General features: G+C 43.5%; 1 pseudogene across 1 annotated transcript; it reads right to left on the bottom strand.

The window, feature by feature from the left end:
* Positions 1–1,335: 1,335 nt before the first annotated feature.
* Positions 1,336–22,333, bottom strand: LOC144953541 (uncharacterized; annotated as a pseudogene). The gene is made up of 2 exons (XR_013640825.1): positions 22,272–22,333; positions 1,336–15,653 (listed from the first exon to the last, which is right to left on the bottom strand). The product of XR_013640825.1 is annotated as an uncharacterized LOC144953541 (transcript).
* Between the last annotated feature and the right edge of the window lie 2,999 nt (positions 22,334–25,332).

Raw genomic sequence — 25,332 nt, 5'->3', positions numbered from 1 at the left:
GTAGCTACTACTGGCTCAGTAGATACTACTGTACAGTCAGTAGATACAACTACAGAGTCAATAGATACGACTTCCTCTGTTGTATGTAGGGTGGTGTAAATATAAATTTTGAGGGGGGTGTCCACAATTTTTGGAAACCTTTTACATCAACTATTTACCCCACAATTTCTACAACTTTTTGGACTTTTGCAAGCTTCTTATAATTTTGTTGGTGGAGAAATGTACAAACGGCCCAGCGGGCTTTCACAATACCTTAGTATCTGTGTGTGTATATGTAAGGTTTTTAAGAGACAACAAACTCCGTGATAAGAAAGCTCAGCGAATCGAGTCTCTCACCTTTCTGAAGAGATGCCGCGACTCTAAGGTAATACCAATCGCATTTACTCTAACCTCTGCTGCTGTAACTCATTCCACAAGTAGTGACTAATCCCATATCTGCATTTCCATAAATATGCTAAATTCCTCTTGATATGCAAATTCCTTTGTCAAGGCACTCTTCCCCCTCCAACCCAGCTTAAATATACGCTGCCAAGCCTGGTGGTGTTCATTCAGACGCTGTTTTTCCGACAGACCTGTTCTTCACCTGAGGACGGCTGCTTGCGTTGTGGCCGAAACGTCGTGAGAATTCCCTACTACGTGACTTTACCGAAAGAACCAAGAAGATGAATCCCTGCAGTCACGAAAGCTTTATATCGAAATTTTTAAGAGAAGTTTTTAAAGATATTTTTCGCCCGGGCAACGCCGGGTACTTACCGCTAGTACCTAATAAATGAAACTGAAAGCTTAAAAACATATTCTGGAACAAGCGTCGTGGGGACGTCACCGCCACTTCGTGGTGAATGGCGGTTGTTGTCTTCTTGCGGCTTCCGAGGTGCTGCGTTCCTTGTAACGAAAATACCTCAGGTCCCCAGCAGGGGCGCTCTCGGCTGCTTCGTCAGTCTCTCTCCGAGCTGAGGTGCTTGCCGAGTCGGCACGCTGGTCACTCGTGCTGGCAGGTGTTGTATGTGTCGGGTTATGAAATTTTGATGGAAATTAATGAAAATTAATAATTTTGCGAAAAATGCGCAAATCGCATTAATTATGTTAATGTGTGTATTAACATGCATAAATTATGATAATGCGTGTAATGATATGCATAAATTATGATGGTGTGAGTAATTGTATGCATAAATTATGATAATCGCGGAGATAATCGTAGTAATTTATGCGGATGCTTGCGATGATGTTAATGTGAGCAGTTGTGGTAATTAGGCTCAGCTTCGTTTATCCAGAGTTATGTCAATCCGGATAACACGATGATCAATGATTAAACGTTTACCGATTATCCTAGTGTGTGTTATGATATTTAGGTCTCCATTTTCATATCTCATCACAGGATACAGTTATCAAGAATAAGATGGTTTTGCATGGACTTGGAAAGAAGCACTCGAACAGTTGGTGTTAAGCAATTTTATTCTAACAAGCATGTGACATTCTATCATGCAGGTCGAACATGCGTCAATAATTCATGATTAACCAAACCCCTATGCATTTTCGATATTGTGCATTCGACTAATATGGATAACTAAAATTCTTATGCAATTACGAGATTAAGCATTGACTAAAATGAATGAATAAACACTTATGCATTTACTAAATTGAATAACTCAAAAACTCTTATGCATTTAACGAACTGAATGACTAAAGAAAAAAAAACCTAACAACCAGGTATCTCATTAGTTCGTTTTGGTATCGATCACAATCGGCGACTGGCCGAGTTTGAAACCAAGCATGACACACTTCATTTTGCGGTAAGAAAAAGCACTTATTGTATCCCAGAGGCGAAAGTATATGTCAATAGATTCGTCGGCAAGTGTGAAATCCTTTTAACGGAAGGTTGGAGTCAATGGTGGGTGCGGCGTGTTGCGGGAGAGCGAATTTGGCTCGGTTTTAATTAATTCTTCCGCGAGACTCTAGGACAAAGAAAACTGGTTTGACAAGATTTTCTCTCTTTGTGCACGGTCGATTCGCAATGAGGATTTCGAGGGTTTTAGTTTGCATCGACGAATCTATTGGTCGTTTATGCGATAAGAGAAACAAAAAAAAGGCAAGAAAAAAACTTCACCCTCTTATAACCGACGGATTCTTAATTACTCAGAGGGCCACGATTCCTTACGGCCAGCTGGTGTTCAAACTTTATAATTAGTCTTCTGATGATTGTCTAGGGTTGGTCCCATTGTGAGAGAGGTGGATTGTCTCTTGGATAAATTCTTGCATGCCCCGCGGGAAGTAGGTGTGTGCGTGTGTGTGTATGTGCTTCCTAGAGGTTGTGAGTGGGGGAGGTGATACGACCCTGGTTCGCAGATTCCTCTCGCCCGTGCGGGTTGCAGCCGCGACTTTCTCCGCAGGGAGGTGAGCGGCGGCGCTTGGCGGCGCTTGGCGGCCCTCGGTAGCTGACGGCGCGGTGGCGCGTTCTTTGTAGCTGACGGCGCGGTGTCGCGCTCTCGGTAGCTGGCGGCGCGGTGGCTCGCTCTTTCTCTCCACTGCTGGATGACGAGTCGGTTCTCGTTGGTTGTCGCTCTGGCGATGAACGATGCTTTCGTTCGTTGCTGGTATTGACGTTGGGTTGAAGTTGTTGGCTCGAGAGTGATAGCTGGAATCTCCGTCCGTTTCACTCGCAGCTCGGCGGCTCAGTGTAGTAATTCTTCTTAGGTGGTGCAGACCTCAGCTTGTCAATGCACGTCGCTACCCCGCGAACCTCGTCATTTTGGATGACGGAAGAGCTCCTTCGTTGTTGGCGACGAGATGAGATGGGGGGCCTGAGCCCCGGTGAGAGAGATGGAGGCCTGAGCCCCGGTGAGGATCTGTTTGGTGGGGCCCGTGGCCCGGACGAAGTGTGATGGGGCCAGAGGCCCTGACGATCTGTGATGGGGCCAGAGGCCCTGACGATCTGTGATGGGGCCAGAGGTCCTGACGATCTGATGGTGGGGCCCGTGGCCCAGACGATCTTAGTTGAATGGATTTTTTTCCGGCTTATATTGAGAAAAATCCCCTCCGTTTCCCGAGTTGTTCAAAGTCTGTCATAAAACCTTCCTGTGTGTGACCATCTGCATCCGTGTGTGTGTCCGTCCGTGTGTTTCGCGTGCGTGTTTGTCCGTGTGTTTATTAGCTTTGAAGACACAGCTGTTGTCGTTCTGGAAGGGGGGGGGGGGGCTCGTGACGGCGCCAACGAAGTTATACATTAGCCAGACCGATGATTCGCGTCGAGTTATATATATATATAAAAGAGATATTCGAATCCATGTTTTTGTTACTGAATAATATTTGTCGCGAAAACCTACGCGTTAAGCGAGCTTAATTATTTCCTCCCTCGCTCGGGGATCATATCTTTTGTCTCACATAGCTTAAGTTGTTTTGGTTTGGAAGTTGAAATGCGACTTATTCCATTATGCCCCAGTTATGCCGAAACCGTGTTCCCGATGTTTCATCGTGACCCGATCTCTCATGGAGATGTTATTCCTTGCGTGTGCAATTTTTGCTGTCCGTGTTGTGGGAAGACAAAGACGGTTGTTTGCAGTGTGGAAGCACCCGGCGCATGCTTTTATTTATTTATTTTCTGAGAACGTGTTAATTTCCTTTGAGCCATTGCCCGGGAGTTTTATTGGTGTCATTCCCCGGCTTTGTGCCTGTGTGTGGAGATCCTCTCGGAAAGAAAAAGATGGCCGTGATTACCCTCTTTCATGCCCTCTTTCCTTTGAAATGAGGTGTGCGCACATCTGTGTTAGTGTGTGGGGGCGTGTCCGTTCTCACGTTGCCCCGTGTCTATTAAAAAAACGATATTATCTATGTTGGCAGAATAATTCTTAAAAAAATATTAATTTTAAAATTAAAAAGGGGGGCATATACACAACAGTCCGCCCTTTTGAAAATTATCAGGGGTCGATTTGGCCACTGGCGAATTTTCAAACAAAGTAATGCCCCCTTTTTATGTCATGCATCCCATCAGCCGCCCTTACTCTCGGCGGTTATTTCTTACAACGCGCGTGCACGTATTACAATCTTAATCTGGTTACATCTGAATTAGCAAAGGAAATAACAACCGTTAACATCGATATTGCGTTACATTGGTTCTCGTACATCATAATTCCGACGAATATTCATTTTTGTTTTTGCTTAACATGGTTACATTTGAATTAAGCAAGGAAAATAACAACACGTTAAAACATCGATATCATCAGTTACATGGTTCCCATACATCATAACTCCGACGAACTTCATCTTTGTTTTTGTTAAATCCTGGGAAACGCTAGGTAGCGGTTTCGAACGCATTTATGCGTTACCTTCCTCATGTTGCCTGGTTTACCACTTATCACTTTGATAATTCGATCACGGTTTTCGGGTTTGTTTTTGTAATTTCCTCTCTCACTCTCTCGCGTCGTGGGAGTGTGTGGTGAAAAATTGTGCTGTACATAATCAGAATTCGTGCACACAACCCACTTTGACACTTGGTTCGTGTCATTCGCTCTCTCTGCGATTACATGCACATTTGCCGAGTTTGTGTGTCGATTTAATTCTGTCCCTCGTAATGTTGCCCTCTTTGTTTTTACGAGTGTGTTAGATTTTAACACCATTCCCGATATGTCATGAACATTCGTCTCCATTTTAGCACTCCGATCCACATACATTTTGGTTTCCCTTGGATATTTTCCATTCAAAGGCTCACGCCTGCGCTCCTCAGGGCGTGTCTCTGTGTTCTCTCTTTGTACTGTCCGATCACGCTTCAATGCAACCCTGTCCTTGTATTCGATCCGCGCGTCATTTACAGGAGCACTGTCCGCGTTTTTGCCCGCCCTGTCACTTGCAGCCTGCCTGTATTTCTCATTGAGCTCCGGGTTTAATACCTCGGCGGGTGGGGCGCGTGTTGGCCGCTCGCTCGCGCTCACTGTGGGTTGTTTATCATGTATTTGGACCGCATTCTGTGTTATTCCTCTATTCCCTCCTGGTATAGCCGGTGGAGGAATTGGTCGGAATTGGATCGATTGTGTTTGACCTCCCATCCTACGATTCTTCTGCATGTTCGCATCCATACCTCCGCGGTTTGTGTAACACCTTCCCGCTAGGTGGTTATCTTGCCATCTCTGTGCGTAATTTGAACCTTGCGTGTGTCGTGGGATGGGGTGTTGATATGGTTCTGTTCTGAACCTCTCCCTCCTACGATTCTCGTACATTTTTGGCCCAGTGTTTTTCCCATTTGGGTGCCAAATTTTTTTTGGATTGTTACTTCGCCATCTCTGTGGGTAATTTTGACCTAGTGTGTGTCGTGGCATGGGGTGTTGGTATGGTTCTGTTCTGAACCTCCCCCTCCTGCGATTCCTCTGAATGTTCGGCTTTGTGCCGCTCTCATTCTCGTGCCAACCTCTCTCTGGTTTATTTTGCCACAGGTACGTGTGTGTTTGCTCTTCTAGGCATTGTGGGACTGTTCGGTGATTTTTATTCCTCTCCGAGAGGCTGGGTTCCTTATCCCTCTCCCTGTGTTCTGGATCCGAATTCTGATTCTTAGCTCTGTATAACCATGCCATGTACGCCTTGCTCTCTATGCGGCGTAAGGATGCGGTTTCTAGATTCAAAACCATTCTCACCCTTTCTGTAATCTCTGGGCTCAAGGATTCAAAAAACATAATTTTGAACATTTTATCTCCTTCGTGGTATTGATTCACATCGCCTGCGTAATACGCTCTTTTAAATTGTACGAGGTAGTCACGTGGATCTTGGTCCATGCCCTGGGTCATCGATTTTACAGCATAAAACCCTTCAGTGAGTGTCGAATATTCTCCAAACTTCCGAATCACTGCCAGGCTCAGTTGTTTAAAATCATTTCTAACCTTGTGTGGTAGTGACTTTACCCATGGAATAGAATCTTTATGTAAGCTTCGTTTCAACAAACTCGCTTTTTCATCCCGTCTCATCAGCCCTCTAATCATTGCCTCCTCTTCCACTGTCGCGATATGTGTGTGGATATCCATAGTCTTATTGTGGGGGTCAAAATCGGGAATTCTGACTAGAGCCTTGTCCATCAATTTAAGGGTTTTACTGTTGAATAAGTATTCCGAAAGTTGATCGCCGTCAGCGTCATCATCAAACAAGTTATCATCAGGCAATCTGTCACTTTTATCTGTTCTGTGTGGGGCGTGATTAAGCGGTGTGCATTTTCTGTGTGCGCGCCCAGTGCCGTGTCGCTCGTGTTGCCATTTCCCTTCAGTTTTTGCCTCTGCCCTTAGTGGAGCACGTCCTGTCGACTTTACTTTAACATTTTGCTTCCCTCTATCTGTGAAGTTGTCAATCTCACATGTTTTTGTTTGCATATGGATCTCTCCATCCCTTCTCTCGAATTGTGAGGGTTTCTGTTTGTCAAGGATTTTTTGTTCGATATCCATAATTTTTTTGCGATTAGTCCCTGGACTCTGTCCACGTACACAAGAGTGTGATTTACTGTTACTTCCATATTTATTCTGTGGATCAACGTCTGTGAGTTTCGCTGGTGTCGCGAGCACTGATTTCTCCTCCCTTACGATGGTGTGAGGACATTTTTCCTCGTTTATTAGAGACGATTTCTCTCCTGTTTCCTTTCCGAATTTTCCTTCATTCCACAATCCCTGTCTGTATGCCTGTGTGAAAAGGAATGAGTCCTGTCCTGCCTTCTCTGCAGCTTTTGCATCGTGTTCGCCTTCGTTACATTTTATCCAGTCAATTAGTTTCCCCCGAGGTGTGTTCGTGTTATCGATACAGCTCCCTTCCCATATGTCTCTCTGACTGTACTGCTTTGTAACAGATTGGTCGGTACGTTTTAATACGAGCTCCCCGTATCCCGTAACCCATTCAAAAATTATTCTTAATCCTAGCATCTTAGGTATGGCAAGAGTTACTTTGACAATTCCTTTTAGAGTGCATATAAAACAATTATCTCACAGAGTGTAGTCAGTTTGACTCGAGCTATTGTTATTTTCCGATTCAGAGTGCGTACCTCTAACACCATTTATCACAGGATGCAATCGGTTTGATACGATATTATCTTAATTCCACTGTCTCTGTTTCAACCTGCTATTCTGGGTTTTAACCTTAGAGGGCGTTTTTTTTGTTTTACGCCCGTTTACAATCACAATGCAATGTTTGGTCACGATATTCTGGTTAACACGAAGTGATTCATTCCATCATCCATGCAAAACACTGTCTGTGAGAGATCACGGACGTGCCACCCATTATGTTGTATGTGTCGGGTTATGAAATTTTGATGGAAATTAATGAAAATTAATAATTTTGCGAAAAATGCGCAAATCGCATTAATTATGTTAATGTGTGTATTAACATGCATAAATTATGATAATGCGTGTAATGATATGCATAAATTATGATGGTGTGAGTAATTGTATGCATAAATTATGATAATCGCGGAGATAATCGTAGTAATTTATGCGGATGTTAATGTGAGCAGTTGTGGTAATTAGGCTCAGCTTCGTTTATCCAGAGTTATGTCAATCCGGATAACACGATGATCAATGATTAAACGTTTACCAATTATCCTAGTGTGTGTTATGATATTTAGGTCTCCATTTTCATATCTCATCACAGGATACAGTTATCAAGAATAAGATGGTTTTGCATGGACTTGGAAAGAAGCACTCGAACAGTTGGTGTTAAGCAATTTTATTCTAACAAGCATGTGACATTCTATCATGCAGGTCGAACATGCGTCAATAATTCATGAATAACCAAACCCCTATGCATTTTCGATATTGTGCATTCGACTAATATGGATAACTAAAATTCTTATGCAATTACGAGATTAAGCATTGACTAAAATGAATGAATAAACACTTATGCATTTACTAAATTGAATAACTCAAAAACTCTTATGCATTTAACGAACTGAATGACTAAAGAAAAAAAAACCTCCTAACAACCAGGCATCTCATTAGTTCGTTTTGGTATCGATCACAATCGGCGACTGGCCGAGTTTGAAACCAAGCATGACACACTTCATTTTGCGGTAAGAAAAAGCACTTATTGTATCCCAGAGGCGAAAGTATATGTCAATAGATTCGTCGGCAAGTGTGAAATCCTTTTAACGGAAGGTTGGAGTCAATGGTGGGTGCGGCGTGTTGCGGGAGAGCGAATTTGGCTCGGTTTTAATTAATTCTTCCGTGAGACTCTAAGACAAAGAAAACTGGTTTGACAAGATTTTCTCTCTTTGTGCACGGTCGATTCGCAATGAGGATTTCGAGGGTTTTAGTTTGCATCAACGAATCTATTGGTCGTTTATGCGATAAGAGAAACAAAAAAAAGGCAAGAAAAAAACTTCACCCTCTTATAACCGACGGATTCTTAATTACTCAGAGGGCCACGATTCCTTACGGCCAGCTGGTGTTCAAACTTTATAATTAGTCTTCTGATGATTGTCTAGGGTTGGTCCCATTGTGAGAGAGGTGGATTGTCTCTTGGATAAATTCTTGCATGCCCCGCGGGAAGTAGGTGTGTGCGTGTGTGTGTATGTGCTTCCTGGAGGTTGTGAGTGGGGGAGGTGATACGACCCTGGTTCGCAGATTCCTCTCGCCCGTGCGGGTTGCAGCCGCGACTTTCTCCGCAGGGAGGTGAGCGGCGGCGCTTGGCGGCGCTTGGCGGCCCTCGGTAGCTGACGGCACGGTGGCGCGTTCTTTGTAGCTGACGGCGCGGTGTCGCGCTCTCGGTAGCTGACGGCGCGGTGGCTCGCTCTTTCTCTCCACTGCTGGATGACGAGTCGGTTCTCGTTGGTTGTCGCTCTGGCGATGAACGATGCTTTCGTTCGTTGCTGGTATTGACGTTGGGTTGAAGTTGTTGGCTCGAGAGTGATAGCTGGAATCTCCGTCCGTTTCACTCGCAGCTTGGCGGCTCAGTGTAGTAATTCTTCTTAGGTGGTGCAGACCTCAGCTTGTCAATGCACGTCGCTACCCTGCGAACCTCGTCATTTTGGATGACGGAAGAGCTCCTTCGTTGTTGGCGACGAGATGAGATGGGGGGCCTGAGCCCCGGTGAGAGAGATGGAGGCCTGAGCCCCGGTGAGGATCTGTTTGGTGGGGCCCGTGGCCCGGACGAAGTGTGATGGGGCCAGAGGCCCTGACGATCTGTGATGGGGCCAGAGGCCCTGACGATCTGTGATGGGGCCAGAGGCCCTGACGATCTGATGGTGGGGCCCGTGGCCCAGACGATCTTAGTTGAATGGATTTTTTTCCGGCTTATATTGAGAAAAATCCCCTCTGTTTCCCGAGTTGTTCAAAGTCTGTCATAAAACCTTCCTGTGTGTGACCATCTGCATCCGTGTGTGTGTCCGTCCGTGTGTTTCGCGTGCGTGTTTGTCCGTGTGTTTATTAGCTTTGAAGACACAGCTGTTGTCGTTCTGGAAGGGGGGGGGGGGGGGGGGGCTCGTGACGGCGCCAACGAAGTTATACATTAGCCAGACCGATGATTCGCGTCGAGTTATATATATATAAAAGAGATATTCGAATCCATGTTTTTGCTACTGAATAATATTTGTCGCGAAAACCTACGCGTTAAGCGAGCTTAATTATTTCCTCCCTCGCTCGGGGATCATATCTTTTGTCTCACATAGCTTAAGTTGTTTTGGTTTGGAAGTTGAAATGCGACTTATTCCATTATGCCCCAGTTATGCCGAAACCGTGTTCCCGATGTTTCATCGTGACCCGATCTCTCATGGAGATGTTATTCCTTGCGTGTGCAATTTTTGCTGTCCGTGTTGTGGGAAGACAAAGACGGTTGTTTGCAGTGTGGAAGCACCCGGCGCATGCTTTTATTTATTTATTTTCTGAGAACGTGTTAATTTCCTTTGAGCCATTGCCCGGGAGTTTTATTGGTGTCATTCCCCGGCTTTGTGCCTGTGTGTGGAGATCCTCTCGGAAAGAAAAAGATGGCCGTGATTACCCTCTTTCATGCCCTCTTTCCTTTGAAATGAGGTGTGCGCACATCTGTGTTAGTGTGTGGGGGCGTGTCCGTTCTCACGTTGCCCCGTGTCTATTAAAAAAACGATATTATCTATGTTGGCAGAATAATTCTTTAAAAAATATTAATTTTAAAATTAAAAAGGGGGGCATATACACAACACAGGGATGATGGGTCCGGCTCCGTCTGCGTCGATGTGCGCGATCATCCCGTCACCAGAAACCACTCGCACCAGACACTGTTGATCCTTGCAGACTGTGGAGCGAGTTGGAGAGACAGCGCCCGTCGTCTCCCCCCCCCCCTCTTCAAGAGAGTCCTCTTCCAGTTGTTTGTACGACTCGTGCTGCACAGAGGACACGCTACAAATCAAGTTACTGTATATCGTTCCGTGTCAGTTTCTGATCCGACCCTCAACTAAACTTCGCCTGTCGGTTGCGATTTCAAGGGGCACTTGCACCAGTTTTCCCTCAAAGGGTTGACTTTGATCTGAGCACAATCCGAACGATTGTCACTCTATGATCAGGTTTGCTGTACAGAAAGATCTCGCCACCGGGAATAGTAATGCTTGGCACTCTTCCCCACGTCTGTATTGCAATACTGCGAGCACCAGCCATGGCTGGCAGCCTCAATGACGCAACAAAAAAACTCTCCGTGATGCGTGGCTTCTGACGATGCAGAGCTCCCTATCAATTTGCCAGTCATGAGGGCAATCCCCGGTGCCGACCACTTACAGTACTTCTTTCATATGGCATTGTGAAAAGCAACAGTTTTTATTTTAAATGATCGTCATGAATGAATGCATAGGTTTCTTATCCAGTCCAATGATGTGGTTGATGCAGTGTGAATTTTAGCGATACCGCCAGGATGTGCATGGATGGAGCATTCATCGGTGATGTGCTTGATGGTTTGGACTTCTCCAGTCGTAGTTGGGTGTTTCGTTGAGCAGTGCTGATTTCTATTCTTGCATTCTTGCTTATATATATTTTCCACCTGTTGTATATATTCGGTCTGAAAAATTATAAAAATGTAAAAAATGAAATGAAATTTTTTAAAAACTGTAATGTTCCCGAAATTATGCTAATTTATTTAATCATGAAAATGTTGCATGTATGCTAATTAGGTAGGTGTAATTGTATTCAGTTATGCAAGTGTATGTAATTATGCTAATGAATTCAAATATTATCATTAGCTTCTGCTTTGTTGTCTAGGGTTGTATTATCACTGGTCAACAAAAAACACGTTTTTTTCTGGCCTGGACTTTTGCAGCTGTTCTAGACTAATTTCAGGGTGCTGATTCCAAATCTGATCTCAGATTTGCTCTATCACATCTGATTTTATGCTATCGGCATACCCCATTTTCATTGATTTTACCCGAAATTAACTGTCACATATGATTGCAAGTTGTTGCGAGTCAGTGACTGCTTTAGTGTTAAAATATGGTGCTGTATTTTTAGGATAGTGTGTTTATAATAAATTTATGTAGATATCCACATTTATTTAATATTTTTCTTATGCAGTTTTTATTGAAAATGCAATATTTGATATCTCAAAAACCTGATGTGATAGACACAAACTGATGTCAGATTTGGAATCAGCGCCCCAAAATTACCTTAAGACCATTGGAATACCTTATGCCAGAAAAAGTGTTGACCAGTGAATTATCAATCAGGATAATACAATGATTCTCACTTTAACTTTTACTGATTATGTCTTAGTGTGTTATATCAGGTCTCAAAATTCAGATCTCTCCGCAGGATATAGTTCTTATAATTAATATTATTATGCATGGACTTAGGAAGGCACCACTCAGACTCTTCTGTGTTAAGCAACTTTAATCTCTAAAAAACATGTAACATTCTAATATGTGAACTCTTATGCAAGGAATGCCAACACAGTACTCCTGGAGATGTCCTCATTGAACCGTACATTTAACCCTCAATAATTATGTTTGTCAAACTGGGTAACAGAACAATTGGCTCATTCTTCAGAATAAGGTGATCATACACAGCGACAGGAAATTAATGTGACAATATTCATACGAACAGTAATAAAGAAACATGTGCCTAAGCAAAGGTAGACCTCAATGAATTCATTTTTTAGATTATGCAATTAACGCAATGCCTTGGAACAATGGTGTGCGGTAGTGTGCTTGCTTGTCTAACAAATGTGAATTAATTGGCTAAGGGCTTTAATACATTCGCCGGCAAGATTATGTGATGAAAAGAAAGCTTTTAACACAATTGTATCCCTGTTTGTGTGTATTCGTTTTGGGCAGCGTTCCCCACAATTCCATCACGGGTTGGAAGTGTTTAACATTTTTTGCATCAGACTTGCAGTCGCTGTCAAAAAGGGGCGCTGTGGCCTTTGAAGTCGGGAAGTCGTGACCTATTGTGCAAAGGTGTGCTTGCTGTCACCATGTATTCCGTCCTCTCATCATGGGTTGGAAGTAAAAAAAAAAATATTATTTACAGTGAGGGAAAAAAGTATTTGATCCCCTGCTGATTTTGTACGTTTGCCCACTGACAAAGAAATGATCAGTCTATAATTTTAATGGTAGGTTAATTTGGAGAGACAGAATAGCAACAAAATCCAGAAAAACGCATGTCAAAAATGTTATAAATTGATATAGATACAGTAATCCCTCGCCACTTCGTGGTTCAAGTTTCGCGGCCTCAGTGCATCGCGGATTTTTCAAAAATATTCATCGAAAAAAATTCAAAAATACCGCCATACCGGCAGCCGTATTGCGGAAAGCAGCGTTGTTTCATCGTGATGCGCGAGAGAAACAGTTTCCCAGGATGCCAGACAAAGAGAGAAACTCTCTCAGAGGCTTTGTACATACCCACGGGCACTCAGACAAGGCATGTGATTGGTTCCCGGCGCGAGATCGACGAATGAGAGCACGGGTGGATGTATCCCGTGAGCTGGTTGGCTGCGCATCATCGTTGTCATTGTCGTCGTCGTCATTACTGGAGTCAAGTCTCAAGATATTACTGTCATTGGTGAGTGTAGAACACCATAATACGTATCGTATGAGAGAGAGAGTGAATGTATAATATTAAGGTTTTATAATTAAATAGATTTAAGTAAAATATATATATAAAGTATAAATATACATATTTTAAACATTCTGGTACCCACACACACATATACGGAAATTCCTAGGGGGCCAATCCTACTTCGCGGATTTTCACCTATCGCGAGGGGTTCCGGTCGCCATTAACCGCGATAAACGAGGGATTACTGTATACCCAACCCACAGGTCTGCAAATACTGCCCCCTCTTACTCTGCAGGTTGAACCTAAGAATTGAGTGTTCAACTTCACATTCTTTCATTAAAGGCCTGTGACAAAGGTGAATCTACTGGGGCTTCATTGTCTCAAGCTTACACATCTACCGGGTCTTCATTTGACTTTGTTTTGTCTAAGAAGTCCACCCACACCTCCACTTCCACAAATTCCTGGGAGGTTCCTCGCTCTGCCTCACAGTCAGAATTGTCCTCCTGCTTCACGTTGTCTCCATCGATGTGAAGGTCCGATTTTGGAGTTGAATCTTCATCTTCACATTTTACCTTCACATCTTCGCTCTTCACCATCACATCTTCACATTTTCCCTTCACTTCTTCTCTCTCCACTATTGCCTCTTCACATTTCACCTTGATACATTTCATAGTGTCCAAGCTGGAATGTACTTCTGGTTCTTTTTTCAGGAGGGTTGGGCTCATTGCAGCACTTTGACTTTCACAAGTAGATTTCAGACTACACTCCTTGGGGATCTTCTGATGCCTGTATGTTCTCTGGTGTCGATGAAGAACTGATGACTGTGCAAATGCCTTCTCACAGACAATGCACTTGAAGGGTTTCTCTCCTGTGTGTTCTCTGGTGGATCTGAAGACGTGATGACCATGCAAATGCCTTCTTACAGACAGTGCACTTGAAGGGTTTCTCTCCCGTGTGCGTTCTCTGGTGTTTATTAAGATGTGATGAATCTGCAAAGGGCTTCCCGCACAGAGTGCACTTGAAGGGTTTCTCTCCTGTGTGTGTTCCCTGGTGTATTTTAAGATTTGATTAATCTAAAAATGCCTTTCCACACACACTGCACTTGAAGGGTTTCTCTCCTGTGTGTGTTCTCTGGTGCCTTTGAAGATATGATGACCGTGTGAACGCCTTTCCGCACACAGTGCACTTGAAGGGATTCTCTCCTGTGTGTGTTCTCTGGTGCCGTTTAAGATGAGATGAACCTGAAAATACCTTCCCACACAAACTGGACTTAAAACGTTTTTCTCCCGTGTGTGTTCTCTGGTGGATCTGAAAACTTGATGACCATGCAAATGCTTTTTCACAGACAGTGCACTTGAAGGGTTTCTCTCCTGTGTGTGTTCTCTGGTGAATCTGAAGACCTGATGACCATGCAAATGCCTTTTCACAGACAGTGCACTTGAAGGGTTTCTCTCCTGTGTGCGTTCTCTGGTGTTTTTTAAGATGTGATGAATCTGCAAAGAGCTTCCTGCACAGAGTGCACCTGAAGGGTTTCTCTCCTGTGTGTGTTCTCTGGTGTTTTTTAAAACAAAATGAACTTGAAAATGTCTTCTCACACAAACTGCACTTGAAATGTTTCTCTCCCGTGTGTGTTCTCTGGTGGATCTTCAGATCAGATGAACTTGAAAATTCCTTCCCACACACACTGCTCTTGAAAGGTGTCTCTCCTGTGTGTATTTTCTGATGTCTTTTAAGAACAGATGAATCTGAAAATGCCTTCTCACACACAGTGCACTTGAAATGTTTCTCTCCTGTGTGTGTTCTATGGTGTTTTCTAAGATTTGATGACTGTGCAAATGCCTTCTCACACACTGCACTTGACGGGTTTCTCTCCTGTGTGTGTTCTCTGGTGGATCTGAAGAACTGATGAATCTGCAAATGCCTTCTCACAGACTGTGCACTTGAAAGGTTTCTCTCTCGTGTGTGTTCTCTGGTGTGTTTTAAGGGCGAATGAATGTGAAAAGTCCTTCCCACACACATTACACCTGAAGGGTTTCTCTCCCGTGTGTGTTCTCTGGTGTTTTTTAAGAACAGATGAATCTGAAAATGCCTTCCCACACACACTACATATGAAGGGTTTCTCTCCAGTGTGTGTCCTCTGGTGTTTTTTTAAGAACAGATGAATCTGAAAATGCCTTCCCACACACACTACAACTGAAGGGTTTCTCTCCAGTGTGTGTTCTCCGGTGTTTTTCAAGAACTGATGACCATGCAAATGCCTTCTCACACACAGTGCACTTGAAGGGTCCATCTCCTGTATGTTTTCTCTGGTGCTTATGCAGAATTGATGACCGTGAAAACGCCTTCCCACACACAGTGCACCCGAAGGGTTTCTCTCCTGTGTGTGTTCTCTGGTGTATTATAAGATATGATGACTCTGTAAATGCCTTCTCACACATAGTGCACTTGAAGAGTTTCTCTCCTGTGTGCGTTCTCTGGTGTTTTTAAAGATATGATGACACTGTAAATGCCTTCTCACACACAGTGCACTTGAAGGGTTTCTCTCCTGTTTGAGTTATCTGGTGCCGTGTCACACTTCCAGTACAATCCATGCTGTTTGCATCCTGGTCCTATTGTCTTTTTGTACCGGGCTGCGCTGAGTGCCTTTGCTCCATCACACCAAATCTGATGAAGCGTAAAAAGCGTCAGCTGCAGACAGAAAAAATATCCACACCATCTATGTCAGTATCGAGGCACAGAGGAATAAATATATATATATACATAGTCACACATGACTTACACGTCTATATTTATTCATATATTCAAGATATTCCCCAATCCATCACACGGGCTGTTAAGGCACACAATGAGAGGGCAAATGGTTATAAATATGCCTGGAGGCCCTAGTATCTTCAAAATAAATATTAACCCAAAACACCAAACAGACAATTTCGGCTGCCTGGCTACAAAAGCAATATTTATTATAGTAAAATTCAGCTAACATAGCAAAGGCTGTTGAAAATATTACTATTTGTATTACGCAGGAATGCATAAATTAATGTTCAATCACAACTTGGGGTGTGAAGCCTGGCTCAGATTTGCTTGAATGCTTGGATGAACAGATCTAACTTTAGCAGCATATATGCTGTGTTGATTTCCTGACTGTTTCCATTCTTACAAAAAGTTCCAGAGGAAAACTAAAATAAGCTATTGTTTTGATTTAACCTCCATGTTCAATAGTTAATATACTTTACTGCAAATACAAACTTGACACTGTCACACACTGGCATTGTAAAAAGGTGGTGGTGTCCAGAACCATGCCTGGCCACCTTGATCTGCTCAGTAGTAATGCTTCCTCACTTCATCATGTAATTAATTTAAGATCAATCAACATAGCAGAGGACCACAATAAGTTCAGCTTTCACTTATCAATCGTGTTTGCTGTCGGCGATAGTCAAACTAATTGTTGAATTCATAATGCAGTGAAATAACTGCGCCACAGCTCCCCACAAAGATAAACTCTTAAATACACATTTCACATGGATCATTACATCTTACCTATACAAGTCAGTTTTTGTTTGTTTTTCTGTCCATCTGTCTGTATACGAAACTTGTGACGGATTTGACTCACGAACTGTGGAGTTTTGTTTAAAAAAAAGTACCCGTGTACCATGCGATAAGCCCCGTGGTGAGCCAGCGCTAATCGTATTTTGCGTCCGTGAACGTTAAAGTAGTTAAATTAACAATTTAGTATAAGAATAGGTTTTCCCATTTTTTTCTGGCAACAAAACGGGTGTTAAGATGTTCAAACACCAAACTTAAACCTTTTTCAAGGAATCATTTCTGCATAAACACGATATATATTTGTGGTTAAAATGCAAAAAAAACATGCTCTGATAGTATGTGCATTGTCATAATAATAGGGTTGTTCCCCTTTTATCTGGCAACAAAACCGAAACCTTTTTACAAGGAGTCATGTCTGCATTAACCACAATACTTGCAGTCAAAATGCAAAAAAAAAACACTGATAATATATGCATTGTCCTTGAAACTGATTGGTCCACACCAGAGACAGCTTTCTTTAGAGCCTCGTCTCAATTGGAAGACCAGATGACGCCAAAAGGCGTACAGCTCAAAGACAATGCACTATCAAAGTAATGAGGGCTCAGGGTAAGCATCTACATCATTAGACCTCCTTTGCCAGTACCAAAATATAATAATAGGGTTGTTCCCCTTTTTTTCTGGCAACAAAACTGAAACCATTTTACAAGGATTCATGTCTGCATTAACCACAATATTTGCAGTCAAAATGCTAAAAAGAAATCACGGATACTATATGCATTGTCCTTGAAACTGATTGGTCTACACCAGAGACAGCTTTCTTTCGATCCTAGTCTCAAACAGTGTTAGACCAGAGGACGCCAAAAGGTGAAGGAGGTCCCATGGTATAACAATTTAGTACTATTAATGATTATATTACTACGCTGAGCGCTCGCCAAAGCACACACCTGCGCATGCGCGAGGCCGGGGCCCCTGCATGGGACTAGGCCTTACCACGGCACTGTTAAGTACTATATTCTTGGTTCTTTCGGTACAGTCACGTAGATAGAAAAATCTTAATAAAAAAAGAAGTTAATTAAAATCGAAATAGTAAAAATAAAAAGAAACACTAATGTAGGCCTGGTTCTTAATCGGAGTTAAGTGTACTGGCAGTCTATATTGTAGACTATGTTTAGGGACAGCCTAGCTCTAATCTCAGAGAGAATAAGATTGCTCCGATTTTAACTTGATAATTTAGACAAGACTCTCTTACAATCACACTTAGCATTAACAGATAAAATGTCCACATCTGATTGGGACCATGTAGATAACATGACAGTTTCTTCAGCTACTTTAATGCAAACTAAACGTAAAGTTAACTTGATTGCTAAATTCAATCTCCTGTCAAAATGAAGCCCAAGCCACACATTAAAAAGTCAGATGTTAACAAGATTTGTATAAATCAGAGTAACAGCCCAATTTCTGACAGCCTAAAATCGGTACTAGCTAAAGGGTTGAATTTCACAGTCTCCCCTAAACACATCCCAGTGTGTGACATCATTGCCCAGGTCGACATAGCCCTCAAAGGTTTGGGACACATCCCGGCAGACGATGCAAGATTTGAAATCGCTGCTATCCTCAAAGACGCTAAGAAACCCTTTAGCAACATCAGCAAGGACGAGCGTTTTGAACTCGCTCAATTAAAAAAGAGAGGTGACATTGTTATCCTCTCAGCCGACAAAGGCAATACCACTGTCATCCTGGATAAAACCACTTACAACAACACAATTCAGGACCTTCTTAATGATGGCAGCTATACCAAAATCAAGAGATCCCACCAACTGCCTAGCCACGAAAACCAACAATATCATCACTAATCCGACTTCTCCAATCAAACCGACCAAGCAGCTCTCTCTAAAACCTTCGGCTGCTAGACCACCCAGATTTGATGGCCTTACAAAAATCCACAAAGTATCGTCTTCACCATTAACTCACCCACCCACAAACTGCCCCGATTTCTGTCTGAGACCCTGCTTCCTTTCATGGGCACGACCACCTTAGCTGTATTTAACTCAGCTCACTTGGTTTCACTAATCAAGGACATCTCACTGTCTCCCGATGATTTGCTTGCCAGTTTCGATGTAGACTCCCTGTTCACCAAGGTACCTGTACCTGACACCATTGCAATCATTGAAGACTTGGTCCAACAGTGACTGAATCCAGATGTACCAACTTTGGTAAGGCACTGCCTTACCAACACTTACTTCACCTGGAATGGTACATTCTACAAACTAAATGAGGGTACCCCAATGGGTTCTCCCTTACTACTACAGCCAGGACACACTGCTTTAGAGTTAGTATAGCTACTAATACAGCCAGTACACACTGCTATAGAGTTAGTCTAGCTACTACTACAGCCAGTACACGCTGCTAAAAAGTATAGTAGCTATACTAACTCTATAGCAGTGTGTACTGGCCGTAGTAGTAGCCATATTAACGCTCAACCACATCAATTCCAAACACCCATCTATCAAATTCACCATAGAAGTGGAAAATGATGGCAAGCTACCATTCCTGGATGTTGTGATCGAGAAGAGACCTGGTGGCTCGTTGGGACACTGTATACAGGAAAGCCATCCACATGGATGCCTATCTAAAGCCTGACTCCCACCACCGTCCAGCCCAGAAGAATTCCCTCATCAAAACACTACACCATAGTGCCCGGCCCGTTGCATCTCCGACCAGCGCCACCTAGCTAGTGAGCTGGAGCACGTACACCAAGCCCTCAGGATGAATGGATATTCTGACACTACAATCCGCAAAGCTGTCTCCCCAGCCATGGGGAGACAACGATCTTAGGATCCAATCAAAACCATCACTTTGCCATACATAGCAGGGGTTACCAAAAATATTTCCAAAAATCGTAAACCAACACAAGATCAAGGTTTGTTTCAAAACAGTACACAAAATCCGTGATTTGATCCCATCTAGTAGTAGGTTTTTACCCTTTTAAACTGGTACAAAACTGACACCTTTATACAAGGCATCATGTTTGCAATAACCACAACACAAGTAGTCAAAAATGCAAACAAAAAGAAGCAACTCTGATGATAATAATATGCACTGTCCTTGAAGTTGATTGGTCCATACCCGAGACGGCTTTCTTTAGAGCCTAGTCCCCATTGGTGTTGGACCAGATGACACCAATACTCTGATATTGCACTGCGTTTGAGTTGTACGCCTTCTGGTGTCATCTGGTCCAACACCAATGGGGACTAGGCTCTAAAGAAAGCCGTCTCGGGTGTGGACCAATCAACTTCAAGGACAGTGCATATTATTATCATTATCAGAGTTGCTTCTTTTTGTTTGCATTTTGACTACTTGTGTTGTGGTTATTGCAAACATGATGCCTTGTATAAAGGTGTCAGTTTTGTACCAGTTTAAAAGGGTAAAAACCTACTACTATATTTTGCCACTGGTAAAAGAGATCTCATAGTGTAAATTGATCCCATCTGTGAAGGATGTGATTCCTGACATGCAATACTCTCGTGTCTACAAACTAAGTTGTGGCTGCGGCAGCAGTTACATTGGGGAAACGAAACGACATGTCTCGGACCGTGTTCGTGAACACAAGGCAGATCTGAAACACGGTAGGATCAATACCTCTGCCATTGCTGATCATTGTTTTAACGCTGTGGGCTCACACGAAATCGATTTTTCCAAGACGAAGGTACTCTGCAAACCCACCGGCCATCATCAAAGATTTGTTCATGAAGCCATCTAGATATATAAACACAGACACAACTTCAACTGAGAAGATGGGTACAAACTGAGCAATCATTGGAAGGACGTTATTCGCCAAGTAAAGTCTTAACTGACTGTGATGTTTCCATCCTACCTGCCTATGTGAGTTGTTATTTCCGACTCTGTGTCTCTCTCTCTCTCTGTGTCTCTCTCTCACCATGTGTACCTCTTGCTCTTAAGGGTTTTTTGTTCCTGTTGCCGGGCTCTCTGACAATGACATGCTAATCTTCTCATTGGCACACCCCCGGTGGCTGGGCCGTCTCACATTGACATGCTAGTCTCTCACATTTACATTTATGTACAAATTCCTTCTCTAGCTCCGCCCACTTATCCTTGGGTTGGGCCCACCAAAATCCTATGTAAACTCTTGTTGCAGCAGCTCTTTCTCCTACGTCAGCAGTCGTCCTGCTGTTTGTTTCACACCTGATGACAGTTGCTTGAGTTGTGATCGAAACGTCGTGATCTATTATTTTTTCTACCTACGTGAATTTACCGAAAGAACCAAAGAGTATGGATTCCTGCAGTCACGAAAGCTTAAAATCAAGATTAGACTATAGCAATGGTTATTAAGTTGGTTGAGTGTACTGGCAGTCTATAATGTCGCCTGGTTCTTAACCTCGGTGAGTGTACTGGCAGTCTATAATGTAGACTGTAGCAATGGTTATTAAGCTGGGTGAGTGTACTGGCAGTCTATAATGTAGACTAGCATCATTCTTAACCTTGGTGAGCGTACTGGCAGTCGATAATGTAGACTGTAGCCTGGTTCCTAACCTCGGTGAGTGTACTGGCACTCTATAATGTAGTCTGTAGCCTGCTCATTAAGTTTGGTGAGTGTACTGGCAGTCTATAATGTGGATTGTAGCAATGGTTAAGCTGGGTGAGTGTACTGGCAGTCTATAATGTGGACTGTAGCCTGGTTCTTAACCTCGATTAGTGCACTGGCAGTCCATAATGTAGACTGTAGCAATGGTTATTAAGCTGGGTGAGTGTACTGGCAGTCTATAATGTAGACTAGCATTATTCTTAACCTCGGTGAGTGTACTGGCACTCTATAATGTAGGCTGTAGCCTGCTTATTAAGTTTGGTGAGTGTACTGGCAGTCTATAATGTAGACTGTAGCAATGGTTATTCAGCTGAGCGAGTGTACTGGCAGTCTATAGACTTATTCTTAGTTATTAATAACCATTTCTATAGTCTACATCATAGACTGCCAGTACACTCACAAAACTTAATAACCAGGCTACAGTTTACATTAATGGTTATTTTTATTCACGTTATTATTCACTTTATTTGTATTCTTATTTTTCTATCTACATGACTCAACGAAAGAAACAAAGATTACTATTATAGAGTTAGTATAGCTACTACTACAGCCAGTACACACTTCTATAGAGTTAGTATAGACACTACTACAGCCAGTACACACTGCTATGAAGTTAGAATAGCTACGACTACAGCCAGTACACACTGCTATATAGTATAGCTACTACTACAGCCAGCACACACTGATATGGAGTTTGTATATCTACTACAACAGCCAGTACACACTGCTATATAGTATAGCTACGACTACAGCCAGTACACACTGCTATAGAGTTAGTATAGCTACACAAAGTGTAGTATAGCTATACTTTGTTGTGGGCAGGTCGCTTCTGAAAACAAGAGCGGTATAGCAGCTGAAGTGGGCTTGACCTGGTAAGATAAAAAAACTGTAGAAATATTTAAAAGAAACAAAGTTTCAAAGTAGTGAGCCAGATGAAGACAAATTAAACTTAAGCAGAGAATTAAAGCAAATCCAATCAGGCGAGGGCAGGAGGCAAGGCCCCGCATGGGTAGGCCCCGCGTTGTAATGTTCCAACCTGGACATCGATTCCATCCTCGCTGCTACTCAATTGATATCCCTACGAGAGGAGCGAGGCTCTACCTGGGTAAACAACAACAACAACCACCACGACAACAACAACCACGATGTGAACTTCTCACCTCGGATCTCAGTGAGCGCGCGCGATGATCGGCAGCTTCCTGGTGTCTCGTGACGTCACGCGGCAGCACGAGGTGACATGACGTCACTAGCGGAGTACACCTCCCCATCACGCCGATGAGGTAATGCAGTGGTGACGTCAGAGAGCGGGGTTAGAGTTTAAGTTCATTAAGATCCCTATTCCATTGATCCCTCTAGTGAACATTTACACTTTGGGTGCGTGAGCTCAACAACGTGAACATTGTGTGTACAAACTGTGTATACAGTGTGTGTGTGTACAAACTGTGTAAACGGTGTGTGGGGCCGACCATAAATGACGTCACGCAACTGTGGAGGGGACGGTCAGACATTTGTGACGATTTGTGACGATGGGGGGGGGTGTGATAAATGTGACGTCACATCAAAATGCTCAACTTAAATATAGACAACACGTTCGACTTAATTAAATAGACTTTTTAATAAATGTTTTCTATTACAACATCAGAGTGTAGCGCCACATTAAATACGCACTACAATGATAATAGTTTAAAGCGATTTGAAGCATGTTTTTTGGGGGGAGGGTGAGCAGAGCTTTGTGACGTCATATTTGAGGGGGGGGTCTGACTTTTTGTGACGTCGTGTGACGAAGGGGGGGGGGGTCACAATCGTCCAAAATCGCGTGACGTCATTTATGGACGGCCTCTGTATACAAACTGTGTACACACACACTGTGCGCGCGCGCACACAATGTGTGTGTACACTGTTGGCACAGTAGGGGGCACAGGTGGTGCATCGGCCAGTCATCTCAGTTGAACCATGGCACCTGAGTCTGCCCTGTGACTTCCTGCCGGCGGGAGTTCGACACTTGACCTGGCCTTAACGTGCACATAGCCTGGCGCAAGCGCCATGGTGACATCACCACCACGTATTGGCGAATTACATTAATTGTTTTTGTTAGTGTGTTTGTGTATACAGTGTATGTGCAGACTGTGTGTACGCTGTATATACATTGTGTGTACACAATACGTCTACCCTGCGTATGTGGACAGTGTGTGGGTGGTCCGAATCAGTCGGGCGGCATTATCTTTTCATCAGCTCTGCAATGCTGTGTGGAAGCTACCTGGCCTGTCGCTCTGCATGAAGCTTTGGGTCTTCTCGGCAACAGTCATGCCCTCCGTTCTCTAGGCATGTGAAACGTGGACCCCCTCTAAATGGAACATCTGCGCTGGTTAGAAACACTGGCTGGCATGCCTACACTCAGATTGAGGGAAGCCAAGTGGTAGAGCATTCTCTATTTATTGCAGAGGTTCAAGGTTCAAATCCGACAGGCACCCCTGGCTACTCCAGTAACATAAACCAAAATATGCACCGTCTGCTTAAAGAGTGGATGTAAAACATACTATTCGGTCATTCAAAACACATAGGTCTTTGCATGTTGGTGTCATTGTCAAAATTTTGGAAATTCCAAAATATTATCCAGAAATTGCACAACTGAAATTACACATCAATTATCGCCCCTGACTGACAGACTCATGCCCACATGCAGACTGGTGCTGGGCCACCTTATGCCACACAGAGGCAGCTGCCACTTAGGGGTGCTCTTCGAGTGTTTGTGATGAGATATGATACAAAACTCCGAATTGCTGAGGCAATTAAGCAAGTTTAATGCGTAGGCTTTCGCGACCAATATCATCTATAAGATTTTTTTTGGGTTAGATCGCGTAAATATAAATGTGCTCTCTCTAGTCGTCTAGCCTAGCCTAAACACAATTCTGACCGTGTAACACCAATGGCGCTGACCGAGACAGCCAACAACTATCCGGCCGTGCAATATCTAGCGAAGACGGCATTGACGAAGGTGGCGAAGATGACAGCCACGACGAGATGAGCCCACTCCCAAAACTGACAGCCATGAGCTCCCACTCTCAGCTGCTTTTATGCTACCCAGTAGGGCCTGACTCCGCCCTGGCTGCGCTTCCCTTCTCGAACCCACTAGCAGGTTCCAGGAGCTTCCAGATGGAGTCTTCCATGATCCTTGCCCCAGTTTTTCTGCCCTGCCGACTAACCCGTGTATATGCTCACTGGCGTGTGTACTATTTGTCCACCGCAGTTGCCGTTGCTGGATAACAGTCAGCGTTATTACACTACACTAGTACAGCACACCGGTGTGTTGGAGAACAAATCGCGAAGTGGAAGGTTTCACCAAACATTGAAATTAACGCGATCTAATTATGGGCTCCATATGAATGCAAATATTATCATAATATAGTGAATGCTTGGGAGCTTATTGGCTCTTACTCCTGGTTAGAGATCTACCCAACCCATAGGTCCACAAATACTGGCTGCTGTTACTCTGCAGGATAAACTTAGGAATTGAGTGTTCAACTTCTCATTATTTCATAAAAGACCTGTGACAAAGGTGAATCTATTGGAGCTTCATTGTCTCAAGCTTACACATCTACGGGGTCTCCATTTGACTTTGTATTGCCTAAGAAGTCCAGCCACACCTCCACTTCCACAAACTGCTGGGATTTGCCTCGCTCTGCATCAGTCAGAATTCTCCTCCTGCTACACGTTGCCCCCATCAATGTGAAGGTCCGATTTTGGAGTTGAATCTTAATCTTCATACCGTCAATTCTTCGGTCTTAATTCTAGATTTGAAGCTTTCGTGACTGCAATGATTCATATTCTCAGGTTTTTTCGGTAAAGTCACGTAGGTAAAAACATTAAAATTAATGAAAGTAAAATAAAACAAAACAAAATAAAATTCACGACGTTTCGGAGGCAACACAAGTCTCCGTCATCAGGTGGGACCGTCACAGCCGAATTAGCTGCATCAAGTGAAGCAATGATTCAAGATGTAATCCCTTATAAGCAAGTTGAAGGGAGGTGGAGAGGGGGGGAGAGCTTATCAGGCTGTGGTAGCCAATGAATGGAAACGTATCGGGAGGGAGGAGGAGCGGTGATCAAAGACTGCACGCAGTGCTCAACACAATGAATGGAGACGTGTCGGGACGGAGGGCGAGCGGCGATCAAAGACTGCACGCAGTGCTCAACACAATGAATGGAGACGCGCCGGGACGG

This window comes from Lampetra fluviatilis, chromosome 78, assembly GCF_964198595.1.
Source record: "Lampetra fluviatilis chromosome 78, kcLamFluv1.1, whole genome shotgun sequence".
Lineage (NCBI taxonomy): Eukaryota > Metazoa > Chordata > Hyperoartia > Petromyzontiformes > Petromyzontidae > Lampetra > Lampetra fluviatilis.
This window is presented reverse-complemented; position numbering and strand designations above follow the sequence as displayed.